Below are 19827 nucleotides of genomic sequence, written 5' to 3'. Positions count from 1 at the left end.
AAACATTTTTTCCCCCCACCGTCCCCTTTGACTGTGGAGAAAGAGGCCAGGGGACCCGGGAGACTTATGCAAGAAGATCCCGTTTAACAAACAGGGCCCCAAACCCTTTTTAAAAAGTGCTAGGATGCATTTTCAACGGGCTTTATGGCAATATCAATAAAATTAAAGTTACTTGTAATTCAGTGATAAATGAGATGTCTCTAGTAAGTAAGATTAAGTGCAGTGCTATAAGGTTGTTTATCTGAAAAGTAATTCTCAGAAAACCTGACTTCTGACACTTAGTCATATATTAAGCCAGCTTCTTGAACATTGCACTTCAGAATGCTCTCACCCGCCCGACTGCATACTTTACTATTTATAATGAGACCTTAGGTGTCACTCATTGGCTTCATACACCAGATTAGACTTGTGTTCATTTCCCTCATGCTGGCAGCCTTGGGTTTCAGCAAACCCGGGAATCCCTAAGGAGAGACTCCCCAAAAGGCTTGTAGGCAAGTTGTTACCCTAAAAGGCCAGCACTGTTGGTATTTTCCAGAAAAGCACTTTTTCTTTTCATCATTACTGCAGAGATGATGTTCATAAGAGTAGCTTGGGTTTTATGGGAATACTTTGTTGGGATGGAATGAGATATGTCCATAACCAGTTTGGGGAAGAAAGAGTGAAGATTATGTCAATATTTATGCACCCTCACAGAATCTCTTTGCTGTCTTCTGTCAAACAGTATTTCACCTAGTAATGAAGTTAAGGGATTACAGTTTATGTATTCAGAGGAAAAATTTGCTGCTTAAATTACATAAACATATTATGTCATTAGCATTGTCTATAGCAATACTTTTCTAAGTCTTTAAAGTTATTAGCCACAAATGCCTGAAGTTTATATTTTAATGTATATGAACTTCAGTATACTTAGGAAGAATTATTTCATTTTTTATTAGAATTTTTGCTTTAATCCTTTTGCATCGGATTTTTGGTAAAAGCTGTGAGATATGATCCCTGCTGCTCATGAATGTATTTTTGGTCAGGAACACTGAAACTGCTACATTTATAAATAAACAACATTTATAAACAAAGTTCACTAATGATGAAGATCATGAGATACAGATTCATGGCCATGCACCTAATTGTTGCAATTATGTATCATTTCTAGAAATTAAATGCCCATGTTTGGGCAGCTAAATGTATTATTATCTGCACATTTTATTTTTGTACACTGCTGTCAAGCCAGGGTATTTTTCTTTCTCTCACTGCAGTCTTTTATAGTCTCCCATTTTTCTCTTGGAAAAAAAAAAAGATACAAATTATTTTTTAGAAGTGGAGCAGTGGTGCTCCCAGGCTTATAACTTAATTCTCATTTTTGTCCTTTTTCCTTTATTATTTGGTGATTCACAGGGGTGTCTAAACATTTACAGTCCTCTGTTAGCAGCGTTTCTCTTGTAACAATTGAGCTCTCTCATTTTAATTAGTACTATTCAGGTTTTTGAATCTCTACAATTACAGCAGGCCACATTTCTTTAGATTTCTTTGCTAACATTGTTGGTTTCACTTCTCTCCTAGCCAATATAATCCAAATACAATATGAACTGTGTTTTCTCACTGCTTCATACCCCCTTGCTATATATACTCTGGTAATCTCTGTAGAACAATATAGAGTAATTTAGAAACCACGCGTTTGTCATTATTGACCAATTCAAACCAGTAGCATTCAACTTTCTGAAAGCAGTCAATCTTTATGGAGGAATTTGGCGGGAGGGAGGAGGGCATGGGTCGAATCACGTAGGAGATTGTGAAACCCTAACATCAAAAACACAGTGTTGGTTTCATGTCAGTACATACATAACAACTTCATGCAAAAAAAATTTTTAAACCCTGTTTACATCCAAATTATAATGATTCAAAGTGAAAAATAATATAGTCTTCCTGATTGTGAGTTACCAGCGTTCAGGTGTATCATGTTGGAATGAGACATATATAATCTAAAAAGAACAAGATGCATCCAGGGTAGTGTCTGAACTCTCTGTTTATCCAGGAGCTGATTTTACGGTGCAGAACTAACCAGTGTCCACTGAATTTCACTCTGAAACCAACTAAATCGATTTGAGGAAAGAGTTGTTCAGAGGAACTGAATGATAAGGCATGGAGTGTTCTTAGCTGGAGTGTTAGAGAAATCCTTTTAACAGTCTTTAGTGAGCAGGGCAAGTAAATCACAAATCACTGTTAGCAGATTCATGGAAGAAAATTAATCGAATCAGACGAGATAATCTGATAAGGATAAAATTGCTGAGGAAACAGTCTTGCCTCATATTGGAGAATGTAAGACAACACTCTGATTACTAGGAGTCGTTATGAAGAGGTGAATTATGTGCTAAATAATCATCAGAGTAAATCAGCATTTATTAATTCTTTTCTCTTTAAGCAATTCACAGTTGTAAGTTAAAGCCGCTCTCTCTTTGAAGACACATCTTTTATAATTTTTATTAGAGGTAATTTATTATTTGCATTACCTGTATTTACTTCATAATTGAACATTTTGCATTCAAATTTATGTAATGCATTATGCTTGAGAATATATTTCTGCCTGATTAGCATAAATAGTCACTTACCTCATGAATTACTAACAAAGTTTATCTTAAAATATAGGTTTTTTTATTAAGTGGAACACAAACATATGTACAATAAATTCTGATTTTCCGGTGCAGTTAGAGAATGGCTCACATTTGGTTTCGGGGAAGCCAGGTTTTAAGGGGAGGGGAGTAATCATGAGGAAAGAACAAAAAATAGACAAATCAGATGTGGAGGTTTCTCTGGGGGGGTACCATTTTGATGGGGAGTTGTGCCTGGTGAGGGGCAGGGGGAAAGGGCAGAAGGAGGGTCTGGGGTCTTCATACACTGTTTAGATTGTTTACTGGAAAGTGGATTCTGAAAACAAAGACACAAACCCTGCAGCTTGTCATCTGTGCCCTTGTGAAAGACCGCGGTTGTAAGTATACCTCGTTGCCAGAGTCTGGGGTCTTGTTTATGTTACGCTTGTTTTATTTATTTGTGTCAGGCTCCAAAGGGCTCTACCTTAGAGCACAGTACACTTCATTTAGTCAGGTTCTTGTCTGTTGTGAGCCAGAGATGAGGGGAAGCCAGATGTGTTCTCGAGTGAGAATTCCCAGGATGGCCTCCCCAGATTTACTCCAGCTCCTGTCCTTTCCTCACCCAACCGAGACACCCAGTGAGGCCTGGTGGACGGGAGGGGATTACTGAACAGCTCTGTGCGCACACTAGCATCTGATGGGGATTAATCAACAGCTCTGGACATACACCAGCATTTGAGCGAAAGGACTTCTGTGGGGTTTAGGCACCAGAGAGAGATTCAAAATTAGAGGCCTCTTTCCTATTCTGCCATTCCAAATCAATAGATTCCCATGCTTGTTTCTTTTTTTCTTTTCTTTTTTTCTTCTTTCCTTTTTTCAGGAACATAGATATCTCCCTAACTTTTTCTTTTCCTTCAGTTAGGAACCACTTGCAATTCACCATTCCATCGTTAGACCCTTTTTGATCCTATTCACAGAGCTACCCCACGGAGGGAATTTGTTCGAAAGCATTCAGCCCTTCGAAGGTTTATCATGCTGAAGTCAGAACTGATTTTTTACAAAAAGCAGGAATAAAGAAATGGAACTGATGGTGGGACAGTGTTGGTTCAGGCTGTGTCTTCCGTGCAGGAGACGTCAGGGGACAGACTCCATAGAGTTCTGGTCACTTTCCTTCCTCCCCCTGGGTCTGGGGTGATTCTTAGGTCCTGGTCCAGTGGCATTTAGCAGCCATGTGCCCTGGGAGCTGGAACCTCAAGTCCTAGAAAATACAAAACCGGGCTTAAATGCATTCATGTTGACCGGAGGACTCTGCTGAGGCAGAGGGTTTCTGAATCTGTTTCTGTGTTTGGCTGGACTGGAGAGGAGAGATCCCTTGTGGCCGGTGTTATGTCTCTGTTCTTGTTTGCATCGGGGCTTTTGCTCAGCTTTCGCACATGTTGTTCTGGGCACTGAAAACACCAAACCTGCCCAGGGACACCCTCATGGCCTCATCCATTGTGAAGGTGTTCCTGGTCTGAAGAACAGAGAACAGGTGTTCTCTGTTCTGGAGAACAGAGAATTGGGTGGGACAACCCCTCCCACCCCTAATAAAAATGAAAGTCAGATTTATAGATCCTTTTGCTAGTATTCTTATTTAGTTGTTTTATAAACTATGATCCATGCTATTGGTTAAATAGAAACGTTAGAACCAGCCCAAAAGGGGAGGACATCAAACAAAGGAACCACTATTCCTCATCTTCACCCTGGCCCCCTAATTATGGTCGCAGGCGTTACCATCTGTGATAATTGGGGTCCGGGTGTATACTCTCTGCAGAGTGGAACTATAGCAGGCACACCTTTCTTCCCCCTAACAACCTCAGAAAACAGCTTGGGGCATGCCCCCATTCTTTGGGGAGAGCCTCAGACTGGGGAGAGTGTAGAAGTCTGACCTTGACGCTCTCCCTCCAGTGTACAATCAGTGGGGCTCTGCTTTGCAGCACTGGCCTGAAAACGGTCAGCACGCAGGGCTGGTTTCAGCACAGCAGCCCATAAGACCATCAGGGGCCCAGGAGGACATCTGCATTTCTTCTAAAGTCAAAGAAGTGAAAATCATCAAGCATGGATTACATCTGTCATTATACCAACACAGCTATAAAATCTAATCAAGTTTCCTCAGGAAGAAGGAGTCTGTGGAAACCAAAGTGAGTAGCACCCACATAAATCTGTGTGGGGCCCTGATAGCAAGTTCTTGATTACCTCCAGTGACTGGGTGCTCATTGCCTCCCTATTTTACCTTCCACCCGGTCCATCTGTCTTCCCACAGTCCTGAGACTTGTCAGGAAAAGCTTTTTGTCTGTCGAGTATAGAGTCATAACCCTTTCTTCTGTACATGAGTCTACATTTTATACACTTGAAAGGATGTAATGAGCCCTTACACCCCTCGGGGTGTCCCAGGAGTAGAAGACAGCCACTCTGACACCCTTTCCCTGCCATTCATTCCTTTTCACTTCTGGACATGGCCAGTGCCTTCAGTACTTTCACAAATGCCTGAATTTCAAGTGCCCCTGCCTTGCGGCTGCCGCCCTGCTCTTAGGGTTCAGATTCCAGAGCTGAACCCAGATCCCCAGGTGTGAGCGGTCTTATCACAGAGCAGGCACCGCCTCCACCTCCGGGAGCCGCAGTCTGTCTGCTCTCGAGCACCGAGTAATCTGCTGGGTCTCCCCGGCAGACACAGAACGCCGGTGACTCACCAAGGCTGGCCCCAGGCCCTTTCTCCTTGCGCAGCCCCTGTCCTCTGTTTGTGGGCTTGTGTTTTTGAACACGAGCATGGAAACATTCAATGATCTCCAGTAGGGTCCATCTGTCTCCTGTCGAGCCGGGTCCCTGCCTGTCTAAATCGCTCTTTGGATCTAGAATGTGCCATCAACTATGTTTAGTTTGCTTTCCACCTCTGTGGCAGCTGCCAGTGAAATGGGCATGCTTTTTCTATGACTTCACCTCTCAGAAGCAGGACTTGCAAAATGGGTGCTGGTCAGGGTCAGAGATTGTGCCTGTGAAGTGTCTGCAGGACACGGAAGCTCCCTAAGTGTCTGGAGCCCTTCTGCCCTTCCAGCTGTCCCTGAGTTGTTGACAGTATCGCAGGGGACCAAGCCTTGACGGTCCCTTTCAGCCCCTCATCATTACACAAATGACTCACTGGATTATTTGAGTCCCCTAGTGGACATTCTAAATTAAATGGGCTTAAAACATCACCAAATCAGCAGGGAAATGCAAGTCAAAACCACCGTGAGATCTCACCCCCCCACACACACCTGTTAGGATAGCTATTATCAAAAAGACAAGAGATAACAAGGCTGGCAAGGATGCGGCAAAAAAGGGAACCCTTGTGCCCTCCTGGCAGGAATATCAATTGGCACAGCCGCTGTGGAAAACAGTATGCAGGCGTCTCAGAAAATTAAAAACAGAACTACCATATGGTCCAGCAACTCCCCTTATGGGTATGTATCCAAGGGAAATGAAACCAGTGTCTCAAAGAGCTATCTGGAGTCCCATGTTTATCACAGCATTACTTATAATAGCCAGGCTATGGAGACAGCCTAAGCATCCATCCATAGGTAAAGGGATAAAGAGAATCTGATACACAATATACAAGGGAATATTATTCAGCCTTAAAAAAGAAAGCCATCCTGCCATCTGTGACAATGTGGATGAACCTGGAGGACATTTTACTAAGTGAAATAAGCCAGACACAGAAAGACGGATACCATATGATCGCATTTATATGCGGAATCTGAAAAGGTCACACTTACAGAATTGAGATTAGAATGGTGGTGAGGGGGAAGTCAAGGGTGGAGGAAAATGGGGAGTTGAGCCAAGGGTCCGAAGTGTCAGTTATGCAGGATGTATTCATCTTACAGCATACCGGACATGTGTGATAAATTGTGCCTATTGCACAGCATACTGGGGGTCTGCTTTACAGCAAAGTGGCTGTAGTGACCAATGCTGTACTGTACTGTGTACTGTAATTTGCTAAGAGAGCAGATCTTAAGTGCTCTTAACACACACACACACACAAGACAGCAACTGTGCCGTAATGGATGTATTAACTAGCATGGCTGTGGTAATTATTCCACAGTGTATACACATACCAAAACATTACATTGTATACCTGAAATATGTGCAATTTATATTTGTCAATTTTGCCCCAAGAAAGGGGAAACAGCGGAACTGGCCTATTTGGTAATTGGGGTCGTTTTAAACTCTATGGGGATGTAGTGCACCTACCCTTCTAATCAATTCTAAAAGAACTTACTTTTTTTTTATTGTATAGACACAGCTCTCTGTTGAGGATGGCAGGTGACTTAGATAACTGTTTAAAGTTTCACCTGCTCTGACCTCTGTAAACCTCTGCCCTGTCAAAATACACAGTAGTTGTCCAAAGCTGGGACCTCAGAGACTAATAAAAAATAGATGTAACCTAGAAAACCTAAGCAGAAGAGCTCTGTGTGTGTATAAAAGACTTTGCGGTCTGTTCCTTCCCCCTTGCTGCTTCTCTCGTTTCCACCGCCACCTTCCCTGCCATTTCCTGATGCCAGTTTTGAGGCCGCAAGGCTCTGAGGTGCTTTCTTGAAGAGTTCAGAGTTGCCAGTGTCCACCTTTGAGCTGCCACTGGTTCCTCCCAGTCTCCCTTGAAAGGAGCTCAAACGTGCAGACTTTTGCAGACTCTGCCCTTTGTGGCTCCCTTTGCTTCTCCTTGCAGAGAAAGCTGGGCATGAAAGCAAGGAGGGAGCCGGTGAGCACTTATGACCGGCTGTCCAGGGTCTGTGTCTAGCTTGAGAGCCTGGGGCCAGCTGTCACAGCGGACCAGGCCAGGGTTGTCATCGGGGCCTTGGAGGAAGGATGGGGACTCTTGGGTGAGCATCTCCGTGGGCTCCAGGCTCCATGAAGAGCTGCTGATCTGGGCTGATCATGTGGGTGCTGGCAGGTCGGGAAAGGGGGGGTCGGTGTGGAGACAGGGTACTGATTCACCCTCTGACTTCGGCAAAGCTTCGCTGTCTTCGCCAGCCCATTTCTCTAGCTGAAAATGGTCTGGACTGCATGAAGAGGTTACAAAAAAAAAAAACCTGGATTGCACAGAGGTAACATTCTCAGCCCCCAGACACCATAGAGACAAAGCTGATGTGCCAGGGTGTTGCAAAGCACTGGTGGGTCATGATGACAAAGTCAGAGTATCTTTGGGTCAAAACAACAGAGCCAGCGCAGTGGGGGTGGAATGGGAGGGCCAAAGCCTCCCGTGTCTCCAGGCCAGAGCACGCTGGGGTTGTAGGTCAACGCTATTTACAGCCTTTGGGGGGCAGAGAAGTGAGAGGGTGAACCACGGATACCTGGGGGCCTGAGCCAGGAGATGCTGCCCTTTGGTGCCAGGCCACCACGAGGCCTGAATCCTGCTCCGTCCCAGGTGTGAGGCCTGGGCAAGTCGGTGGACCCAGTCTCTGGGCCAGAGTCTCCTCCTGGGTCAAAGGTGGGAGGGTTTTCGTCACCACAGTGAGCATGTGTACCCAGGGCTTGCACATGTCAGCTGGCTGCTGGTAAGTGTTCAAGAGAACGGACCTGTTAGTACGAGCCGAGGGCTGGGCCGACGTCCTGCGTGCACCGTTTCCATTTACGGCGCCTCGTGCCCACGAGGGTCTTGGGAAGTGTCTTCCCTTCTGTCTTCTCTGTTTCCACCTTCAGGCTGTAGTCACCCCCGGACCTGGCAGAGTTCCTGTCTTTCCCTATCTCGTGAGTCTCTGCACCCTTTTGCCCACCGGAGCGCCTCCTTCCCCACGTGCCCTCCATCCTATCTCCTGGCTCATTCTGAGTCCTCTCCAGGTCCGGGGTGGGCTCGCTGTCCCGCCCCTGTGCCCACTGCCTCTGAGGCCTCCTGGAGCCGCATGAGTTCCTCAGCCGCCCTAGCCGCTTGGTGAAGCTGGGAGCGCACCTCTCACCTCTCCACCGTCTTCCCCTGTTGCGACGCTCGGCATACAGCAGGCGCTCAAAAAACGTTTATCAAATGGGAGTGGCATCCCAGGTGGTGCTAGTGGTGAAGAACCCGCCCGCCAATGCAGGAGACACAAGAGATGGGGCTTCGAACCCTGGGTCGGGAAGATCCCCTGGAGGAGGGCATGGCAACCCACTCCAGTATTCTTGCCTGGAGAATCCCATGGACAGAGGAGCCTGGTGGGCTACAGTCCATGGGGTTGCACAGAGTCAGACATGACTGAGCACGATCATATATAAATATGTATATACATACAGGCACTCTGGCTCCTTGCGTCATTTTCTGAAGTGCTAAGGCACATGGAATGTCCTGCCAAGTGTCCCAGAAAACGTGCCTGTGAGAGGGGGTGGCTGGCTGCTGTGCTGCAAGGAGGCAGCTCCTACGCTCCCCTCTCACGTCTCACGGGCCGCTCCTCAGTTACCAGGAAGCTTATCTCCTGCACTGATGCGCCCGTGCCCTCCTGGGCCAGACGCGGCTGGAGACACACTGGAGACGCGCGGGCCGGGAAGCGGGTGGATGCCGGCAGAGCCTGCCGGGACGGGACTCCGGACCAGCGCCGAGACGCCCGGGTGCACCGAGGTGTGTCGTCTGGATCCCAGTGCTGGCTGCCGCCACGGGCCTGCTTCCAGCCTTGAGTCACGGCTGCCTCCCCCAGGGCTTCTAGGCACACGGACACTCTTTTGTAATCTTCAAGTGTAAGAAAGCCAGCCTGTCCCCGTTTGCACATGCCCACACGCCGCACTCCGTCCCCCAGCACGGCTCCTGTGCGAGGCTGTGCCAAGCTCCGAGCACGGGGCTGACATCCGACAGGCATTTAAGAAAGCTTCGGCGTCAGTGCAATCGCCACTGCTCCAGAAGCCCTCCCGACTCCTTCCTTTTACTCACCCTATTTATGCACCCACGGGTGTATCGTGGCCTCTCTTCCAAGCCCTCTGGGGCTTTGGGAGCCCACGGTGCAGTGGCTGCTGCTACCTCTTCGCTGTGTCATCTCCGAGTAATTCACGTGCTCTCTGAGTCTGGGTCTCCTGCGTTCGACGGGGCATCAGCTGCTGGTCCTCTCTGAGTTCTAGTGGAGAAATTTGGATCAAAATGGACATAAGTAAAAAGCCAACTTATGGGCGGATGGGCCCAAATGGTGCAGGGACAGGGCTGGCTGAAGGCTGGGGCAGGAGCCCCACGATACCCCTGGGTCCTGCTTCCTCCCGCCTGTCCTTCCTGGATTCCCGGCCAGGTCTCCAGGGGGCTTCAGCTCCCATAGGTCCCATGGGGGCCGGTCTGAAGTCCCATTTGGGCAAATCAAAGCCATGGCTGGGGTCAGGTCCCTTGACTAGTTATCCGCCCACCCTGCTCCAGTCTTCACAGCAACAGGATGAAATATGTTGATTGACTCTTCTCTGGTGGCTCACACAGTAAAGAACCTGCCTCCAGTGTGGGAGATCTGGGTTCCATCCCAGGGTTGGGAAGACTCCCTGGAGGAGGGAACGGCAACCCACTCCAGTGTTCTTGCCTGGAGAATTCCACGGACCGAGGAGAGGGCGCCCTCCATGCAGAGAGTTGAACACGACTAAGCAACTGACACTTTCACTTCAGACTCAGAAGCAGGTGGGCAGGGACCCGCGGAATCGCTGAGTGTGAGGGAGGAGCCGTGCTCCATGGCGTGGGGCCCGGCATTGAACAGGGGGGTGATTCACCCGGGGCTTGCCCTCGGTGTCAGCCTGCTGGCTTTTCGCAGTAGCCCACGGAGACACGTGCTGCCCTTTCTGTTTAGCTCAGAAGGAAGCTAAGGCGCAGAGACACTGTGGAGAATTTCCAAGGCCTCTCAGCTGGTGAGTGGTACAAAGTATGAATGCAGCAAGGCGGCAGAGTTCATGCTCCGACCATCTTACTATCTACTGTGAGGGGGAGACACACAAGAAACACAGAGGCAAATAATATATACCAGAATATACTCTGTAACATAATGTGGCATGGCACACTGTAATTTTGTATAGTATTATATAATACCTCACTGTATATAAAATCACATCATGTTTCGCATCATGGAAGGCATTGGGAAGTGGTCCTTTTTTTTTTTTTTTGCCATTGCCTCGTGGCTTGTGAAATCTTAGTTCCCCTGACCAGGGATGAACCCTGGGCCCTTGGCAATGAAAGCTTGGAGCCCTAATCACTGGACCACCAGGGATTTCCCGAGGAAGTCGTCCATCCCGAGAATACCTGCCTACAGCATGGAGCATCAGGGGTCCTGGGTAAGTGCTGACCAGCTGACAGAGCGAGCCACTCTGTGAACCGTGAGCATCCTTTAGTTGAAGAGCCCTGTTTCTGCCATGGCAACAGCATTATTACTTTCGTATGTTTGCCTCTGTCATCCGAGATATACAAATAATCAAAAGAAGAAATTTTGAGGAAAGACCAAATGAGCTGAAATTTCTAGACCTACAGCCCTCTGGCTTCCACTGCTGGTGGGTGTTTACAGATGTCAGGCTGACCCTCTGTCCCTAAGACTGTCTTACTGGACCCCTTCAGTGGATAAGACCCCAGGAAATCTGTTTACTGGCAGGTAGAAAAGGAGTTAAGGGTCAATAGCAAATGATATGGAGAAGGCAATGGCAAGCCACTCCAGTACTATTGCCTAGAAAATCCCATGGATGGAGGAGCCTGGTAGGCTCCAGTCTGTGGGGTCACTAAGGGTCGGACACGACTGAGCGACTTCACTTTCACTTTTCACTTTCCACTTTCACACATTGGAGAAGGAAATGGCAACCCACTCCAGTGTTCTTGCCTGGAGAATCCCAGGGACGGGGGAGCCTGGTGGGCTTCCGTCTATGGGGTCACACAGAGTCGGACACGACTGAAGTGACTTAGCAGCAGCAGCAAATGATACCGAGCTTTTGTGTTCAACACTTAATCTTTCTCTCTTCTTAAAAAAAAAAAATCCTTTCTCATTTTTAAAATCTCTGTTGCTATCCCTGATTGGTGTTTGCTAAGCTACCACTCCAATATTTTTCCCTGGAGAATTCCATGGAGAGGATCCTGGTAGGTTATAGTCCATGGGGCTTCGAAGAGTTGGACATAATTGAGCAACTAACACACACGTACACACACACACACACACAATATGCTGTGGTCTGTTCATGGGTTGTTTTGGAGTGCTAAAATGCATAGGCCTAGCTGAAGAGTGAAGATTTTGTTTTAAGGATGAAGTATATCCCTTTTCCTGGCCTTCTCAGAGCATAGGCTTTAAGGCAAATAACTTAGTTTGGGCTTCCTCACTTCACGCCTGCCTCTCATCTGGTAGCCTAGTAAGCAGTATATGAGGCATTTCATCCAAGCATCAGAGTGATTATGAAAATGCTCCTGAGATTAAGTTCACATCTGCAATCTAAACTGCAAACATCTCACCTCCCTCCACCATCCTGGTGTCATCTGATCTCAGTTCCCTCAAGTTTACTAAGAATCTAGTCATTAATCTAACACCCACCCGCTTTATTGGAACTTACCGTCAGAAAGGTCTGTTTCCAGAAACTGTCTGCTCTGAAGGCAGCTGCAGGGCTGGCTCTGCTTGGCCATTGCACAAGTCCATGCATTGTCTTTGTACCAGAATCACTTTCCCAACCTGAGTGCCAGCATCAGATTGTGGTCCTTGTTTTATGTGGTGGGGAGGAAAGGCTTGGTTTTAAGTTACATGATGGGGGAATTAGACTTCTAGAAGCTAGTACTCGACTGTCCACACTCCCGCCTTTCCAACACCGCTGGGACCATGTGGTAGAAACGTGATGATGGTGTGGCTGACGATGGTGCCAAACTGCTACCATCACGAAACAGAGGAGAGAGACGAGCCAGACCCCCTGAAGAAGCAGCCATTCACATCCGGAATATGGGCAATTCAGTAGGACGAACGCTCCAGTTTCTTCAACAGCCAAACGACCTGCAAAACGCGGGGAGAGAGGGAGACAGTTAGAGATTCAAGCAGACATTCTTTTAGGTCTAAAAGAGGTGGCTCTAACCCAGAGAGGCAGCAATAGACAAGCGGGGGAGTCGGCCAGGGGGACGGGTCACCGTCTACACCGACTGCCTTTCCCAGGTCCTTGCATTTACCTGTGCTGAGGTCCCCTTCCGTGGGAGAACTTCTTTGGCTGCTTCTCCCTAATCCAAATGAGATGGAGTATTTCCATGCAGTGCTCCGATACTGGCGTGGCGTTTGTAACTGTGTGTTGAAATTGTCCATATCTGTTTGAGTTTTTAAAAAATTCAAGGCAACCGTAGATCCACATGCAACTGGAAGAAATCGAATACAATTTTATTACACACATAGGTTGATGGGTTTCAAGATGCAGGCCATTTTCGTCACCAGGATCCTGCCCCTCCTTGAGTCTTTTGTAATTGCCCTGTGCCTCTCTGTTTTCCCTCATGATTCTGAGAGCATCTTGATCCAGGGGTCTTATGTTTCACCTCTGTTTCCTGGTTCAAGCAAACTCTAACCAGCAGCTGACTTCCAGGCGCTCCCACGTGAAAGCTTGTGGAATAGACTCAAATTCGACCACAGTGAGAGAGCAGGAAAGTCAGAATGCTTTCTAGAAAGGCTTTGGCCAAGAGGGACAGAAACTATCTCCGGGCACAAAGAGCTAATGACATACAGTCTACAGGCTCTTTTCCTCTAGAGAGGATGGTAACGCTCTCAGGGGTGACTCCGGCAATCTTGTTGCCTTAAACCATTATCTTCTCGGTTGATTCAAACGGAAACCTACACCAGGGGAAGGACAGGTTTCCCTGCAACATGAACACGTGCACACTTGACTTGTTTTTTGGTTCTATTTTTGTCCCCTTTGTGTCATCTTTCCACGAATATGGGGGCTCTGAGGTTAACACACTTGAACATGATGGACTCGTGGTGACTCGGGCCATGGTTGGAAACCTCCCCTGATGGGGACAGTTGAGCCAGGAATGGGGAGGTCGTCAGCAACAGTGTTGGGGTTTTTCTTTAGACTTCCTTGTGAGACTGGAAGAAGGCAAGCTTTCCTTCATTGGCCTCCAGCCCCCTCTAGGTTTTCACCCTGCTAACGGCAGGATGTCCAGAAACCATCTTGAGGAGCAGGGATCCTCAAATTACCCCCAAGGACTTGCTCATATGCCTCGCTGCGCCTGAAGACACTGATGACGCGTCTGAATCCCGAGGTCTTGATGGAGGAACGAGTACCCCAGTATGGAAGGTGACCCTGAGTTTCCCCACGTCCTGAAAGGGAGTGGCCAGTTGACCCTGACTGATGTCATGAAGTGTCAGATCTTTACTCACTGAAAGCTTGCTCCGTGTCAGGCTTTGTGTTATTGGGTAGTGTGCTCAGTCTCCCAGTCACGTCCGACTGAGACCCCGTGGACTGTGGCCCGCCAGGTTCCTCCATCCGTGGGACTTCCCAGGCAAGAATACTGGCATGGGTTGTCATTTCCTCCTCCAGGGGATCTTCCCAACCCAGGGATCGAAACCGTGTCTCCTTACACTGGGAGGCGGCTCCTCTACCAGTGCGCCACCTAGGAAGCCCTGTTAGTTGGGCAGATGAAGGGATTTAAAAAACCCCTGTTGCTCCTCCATAGCTACGTCTCATTCCACCTGCCTTCATTCATCCGTCTGTCTGTCCATCCTTCCGTTTGTATGCACAAGGTGCAGCTCTCTTCTCAGCAGCTCCAGGGGACACGCGAAAGGCCACTGAAGCAGTAGCTTTTTGAACTCCTTTGCAGCACCTCCCAGGCACAAGCACATCTTCGCCTCTTAGATACAATAAGAATGTCAGCCCCTCGGAATATACGTAAAACAGCTTGTTGGTGACCAGAAGAACTCCTGTTACTTTCCTCCTGCTTTAAGTAAGAAAACAACCTGAAGAATCTGACAGAAAAGTAAAGCTCTTACTGTGGATATGCGCCTCGCCGCTGCCAGCCCTGAGTGTATTTTGCGTTTTGGTTTTCCAGAGTTGAAAATCTCCCCGAGTATTATTTATTCACTTTTCCCCTCACTGGTATCTATTCACCTCTCTGGGGGAATCTACTTCCTGTGGAATTCCCTGTGATTATCCTACTCCACTTGAGGAAGAGGAGAATTTCTCCCAAACACCCTCACCCAGCCTTCCTGAAGCTCCGTCATGATGGAGCACACCTCACAGACAGAAGGGCACCTCGACTGGGGCCCCGCCGTTCCCTGAGAGCCAGTGGTTTGGGGTGGAATGGAATGTTCTCCTGAAGGTTTAAAGCTGTGTCTTCTCGAGCCCAGCTCTCTGGTACCACTGGATGAACATGCCCATTGTTCTGCACCTCGCGGATCTTTTCCAGCCGTTAGAACTGAAACCCAGCCCTCTGGTCACCTAATTTCTCCAAATACAGTGACACAGTCTCATTGCAAGCACCCTTATTGTCAAATCCTTGTCTATAGAGGTCTGGCACAAATTCTGATGTCATGCAACAGGAATTGAGAAAAGAAAACACAAACTAAACCAATGAAAGGAGAAAAGACACAGGGGAAAAAAAATAAAGCCAAGGCTTAACACTATGCTCATGTTGTCGTGCGGGCACAGAGAATGGAGACATTTGGTGGGAGTGAGAAAGAATGGCAGGGCCAGGTCAGCGCTGGGCTGTTCTGAGGTTAAGGCCATGGACCCTTAAAGAACTTACAGGGTTGGGGGGTCACTACAGAGGACATCCTCAGGGGCGGGGCTTTTCCACTGTTCTAAGGGAGTAGGTTCTTACACCTTGTCCTAACTCATCTTCCTGCACAAGATGTTCAGGGATCATTCTTCTCTGTAAAATGTCAGAGCTGCATCAGAGGATCACAGACCTGCGTCTTAGAAGTCTATAATCCTGTATGCGGAGCCCATCAAAGCTGCTTCTGTTTCAGAGTGGGTGAAAGGACCCCCACACGGTGCTTGACACGTGGCAGCTGAAAATTGGTCTCCTTCTTATTTCTAACTTGGGAGGCACTGTGAGGAGTCAGTGTATCTGCTGGAGGTACCACTCCCTTTGTAGAAACACTTCATTTCAATCGGTCATCCGCCAACCTGTGTCCCATCATGATAGCTAAGAACCCTCTGATCCAGAGCTTTCGGTTTCCCATTCACAGAGTAAGCCCTGCCCGAGCCACGATGGGGCAGTGGGGCTGGGAGAAGACCTTGGCCTTCCTGAGCCCTGGGTCTGTACTCTTTGCAAGAGATGCCCCCTCCTGTTCCTTACCCCCGCTGAGATGGTGACTTAGCTGTGGCTGGAGTGCCCCTCTTCCCCGGGAGGGTCCCTTCCAGGTGAGATCTGTGGAGTCTGATGCCTGCGTTCAGCATTATTACTGATCATCAGCTTTCTGAGCGAATTCATAGAAACGTGTGACTCGGCTTGTTTTTGCTTCTGAGAACCGGAGGTTGAGCGCCTGTTCCTTGGAGGAAGTTCTGTGGCTGAGAGACAAAGAAAATCGTGTACCAGAGTGACCTCCTCCCCAACTGCTGTTCAGTGGCACGGCGCTAATGAGCCAGGTTCTAGTTGGCCTGGAGTCTGGGAGTTAACGGGAAAAGTCATTCCGTGGAGGTGAGACGATCCGCGGGTTTCCCTGGTCAGCCTCCTGGGGACTTCTGCACCACGTGGGCTCAGCCTGCTGGTAACGAAGTGATGGGTACCAGCCTGTTGGTTTTTTCAGAGGTGATGGCTGGGCAGCTCCGTCTGGCGCCTGAGCTGGCAACCAGGAAGTTGGAGGGGCAGACCACAGCCCCACTTCTGCCCCTGCCTGTGCCCAGGAGGAAGAAATGGGTCACGGCCCCATTGTCGGTCAACCATGGTGGGCCACCTGCCAGGGTGGGGCGGGCAGCGGGGCCTGGGAACAGAGGGCATGCGTGAGGCCGCAGCCTGGGCACTGGAGCCTCCCCAGGCGCCGGGTCACCCAGGGGGCCGTGGGGGAGCCTCACGGGGCCCAGAGAGCACCCTGCTCAGACCAGCGTGTGGCACGCGGCCTCCCACACAGGCAGCCAGGATGACTGCAGGCGAAGGCGGACACGCAGGGCACCAGGAGGAGGTGGAGGCTTGGGAAACAACAGCCGCCTCCTCTCTGCCTCCCCTGATGGGAAGTCAGGGCGGGGCAGAGGAGGAGAGGGGATCTGGTTGAGGGCAGGGAGCCACCAAACCACTTGGCCTTTGAAAGATGGGACTTGAGGGCTAACTGAAGCCTTGAGAAATCCCAGGAGAGCACCCCAGGTCCTTGGACTCGAGTGCAGACTTCAGATGATGTTTGAATGGAAGAAAAGAAAATAACGATCCAAGTCCCTTATATCTCTTCCCCATACCCCACGGTTTATAGGGGCCCCTATTAAAGGCTTGCCTGGTGGCTCAGTGGTAAAGAATCCATCTGCCATGCAGGAGACTCAGGTTCAATCCCTGGGTCTGGAAGATCTCCTGGAGGAGAGCACGGCAACCCACTCCAGTATTCTTGCCTCAAGAACCCCACGGACAGAGGAACCTGGTGAGTTATGGTCCATGGGGTGGCAAGGAGTCAGACATGACTGAGCGACTAAAGCAACAGCAGCAATGATAAAGGCCAGTGGCATCTTAACCACATGCTCACCTGGGTCGCTCACGTGCAACACGAGCACACCCAAGCATCAACGGGCGCTTCTCGTATCACGCTCTGAATACATCTGTTATGGTTCATCACTGACTGTTTATCTCCATATACCTGTGAGCTCTTGCAGGGTGGGGAGGAGGGAATCTCATCTTTATCCCCTTTAACTCCAAAGGAACATGGCTTATCACGCAAATGAAAAGTCGGTCACTCTGGAAATGAGCAGTCGCTGTGGATGTTAAGCCAGTCTTCTTGGGGAGCTCTCTGGGGCCAGAGGGCATCTCCTTGTCTCAGGGACCAATGAGGAAAGCCATGCTCTGCCCCAGTCTCGAACAGCCCTGGAAGGACAAAAGTGTATTCATTATCTGTCAGCATAATTCAAACCAGATTAAAGCGCACCCTTCCTCCCCAAATGACATGAGAACTTGATGCCTAATGTCAATGAATTATGTGTTCCTGGGTCTTTTTTTTTTTTTAATTCTATCTTCATTTCTCATCAGCACAAAAGAATGTTCTTTCTCTTTCTGATTTTACCAGAAATGACACTTAACTTGTGCACGAAAAGCTAAGATAAGTTTCTAAGTAAAGGAAGAACCATTATTCTCTCGCTGTATGTTGACGGCTAACTGGGGAAAGCCATCTGCAATCAGAATGTACCACATCCTTCCCATGAAAAACCCGCTGTGTTTGTGATGTTCTGTTGTCCCGAACCTGTTTCCCCAGCATCCCTGGGGTCAAAGGTCAAGTTCTTCCAGCAGCCAAGAGTGAAGAGGTCACCAAGAAGAAGGTTTCCTGATTCATCTAAAAAAAGCAAAGCCCTTCCTCAAAGTGTCCGCCCCCCACCAGCTCACTCTCCAATAAGAAGAAAGAGGTGGGCTTGGGGGAGAACCATCAGGCAGGTCCTGACTGTGAAGGCGCGTGAGGAAGAGTCCAGAGCAGCGGCAAGTGGGAAACCGGGTGGCAGCCTCTGTTGCTGGCTTTCCCTCCCCTCACATGCCATCAAGAACCAAAGTCGGTGGATCCCACCGTGGGTCCATCCCCATCCATCACTGTGCACTGACAGCATTTTTTAAAAAAAGCAGCTCTATTGAGATAAAGTTCAGAAACCATACATTTCAAGTGTGGTGCATGATTCAGGTTTTTTTTTTTTTAAAAAAAAAAATATATATATATATATGCACAAGGTTGCACAACCCTTCACCCCTATCTAATTCCAGAGCATTTTCATCACCTCCCCCTAAACCAGTCATCCATCACTTTGCAATTCTCCTTCTTCCCAGTGATCACCAATCCACTTTCTGCCTCTATAAATTTGCCAGTTCTGGACATTTCATATAAACAGAGTCATACAAACGGTAGTCCTCCGCGTCTGACCCCTTGCTTAGCTTCAAGCTTTCAAACTTCATCTGGGTTGTGGCACGCATGTGTGTGCTTCATTCCTTTTCATGGCTGAGTAATATTCCACTGAGCACCATGTTCTGCTGATCCACCCATTAGCTGGTGGACATCTGGGTTGTTTCCACCCTTTGGTCATTGTGAATAAAATTGCTATGAACAGCTGCTGTGTACCAGGTGTTGGGTGGACATATGTTTTCATTTCTCTCTGGTCAATACCTGGGAGTGGAATTACTGGGTCATACAAGAACATAATGTTTGAGGAACGGCCCCACTGTTTTCTGTCTTCTGCATCTTCTTTTTCTGGGAACACACTGTGGCCTCGTGAGTGGTCTCTTTGGTCCCAGGGTCGTCCCCTCCCTCTGGTCAGGTCTCCTGAACCCAGCAGTGGGGAGCAGAGTCTCACACCCAACAGACACCTTTAGGGCCTGGACAGGAAGCCAGAGGGATGGAGTCCTGTCCAGTCAGCTGATGTTGAAGCATCAGCTGGGGCATGAGTCTCACTGATGCAGCAGCTCATTACACTCGGGAAAAAGTACAGCTTCGGTCCTGAAGGTTCAGAGGTGTCTTCCCTGATCTTCCCCCCACCCCCCCCATTGATTATTCTCCAGTCACTGTGGCCTTCCTTGGTCACCAGCTCTTTCCTGCCTTGAGCCTCCACAGACACCATTTATTTAGTTTATTTTTAGCTAGGGGATAATTGCTGTAAAACACTGTGCTGGCTTCTGCCGTGTCACGCAAGTCAGCTGTGAGTGCACACACGTGCCCTCCTCCCTGACCTCCCCACCCCTGCAGGTTGTCACAGAGTGCCGAGATGCGCTCCCTGTGCACAGAGCAGCCTCCTGTAGCTATTTACACGTGGCGATACGTGCGCGCTAATGCTGCTCTCTCCGTTCGTCCCGCCCTCTCCTTCCCCCGCCACATCCAAAAATCTGTTCTATGTGTGCGTCTCTATTCCTGCCCTGCAAGTGTGTTCATCAGTACCATTTTTCCAGATTCTGTATTTACGTGTTAATAGATGATACTTGTTTTTCTCTCTCTGACTGACTTCACTCTCACACCATTTATTTTGCTTTCTCTGCTTAGATTAGAACATGCCATTCTTCACAAAGCCAGCCAAACGAAAGAGTAAATAAATTGAATTCAGTATATTTAATATATTAACTTGCTCAAGGCCACGCAGCTGGTTGATGGCAGACTCCCCACTGGATTCTCGTATCAAAGGCTTTCTCTTGTTTGTTTGTTTTAAACCTCTCCTC

The sequence above is a fragment of the Moschus berezovskii genome, chromosome 22 (assembly GCF_049115385.1).
Source record: "Moschus berezovskii isolate FMDL1 chromosome 22, NW_MosBer_1.0, whole genome shotgun sequence".
Lineage (NCBI taxonomy): Eukaryota > Metazoa > Chordata > Mammalia > Artiodactyla > Moschidae > Moschus > Moschus berezovskii.
Note: the sequence above shows the minus strand (reverse complement) of the source record.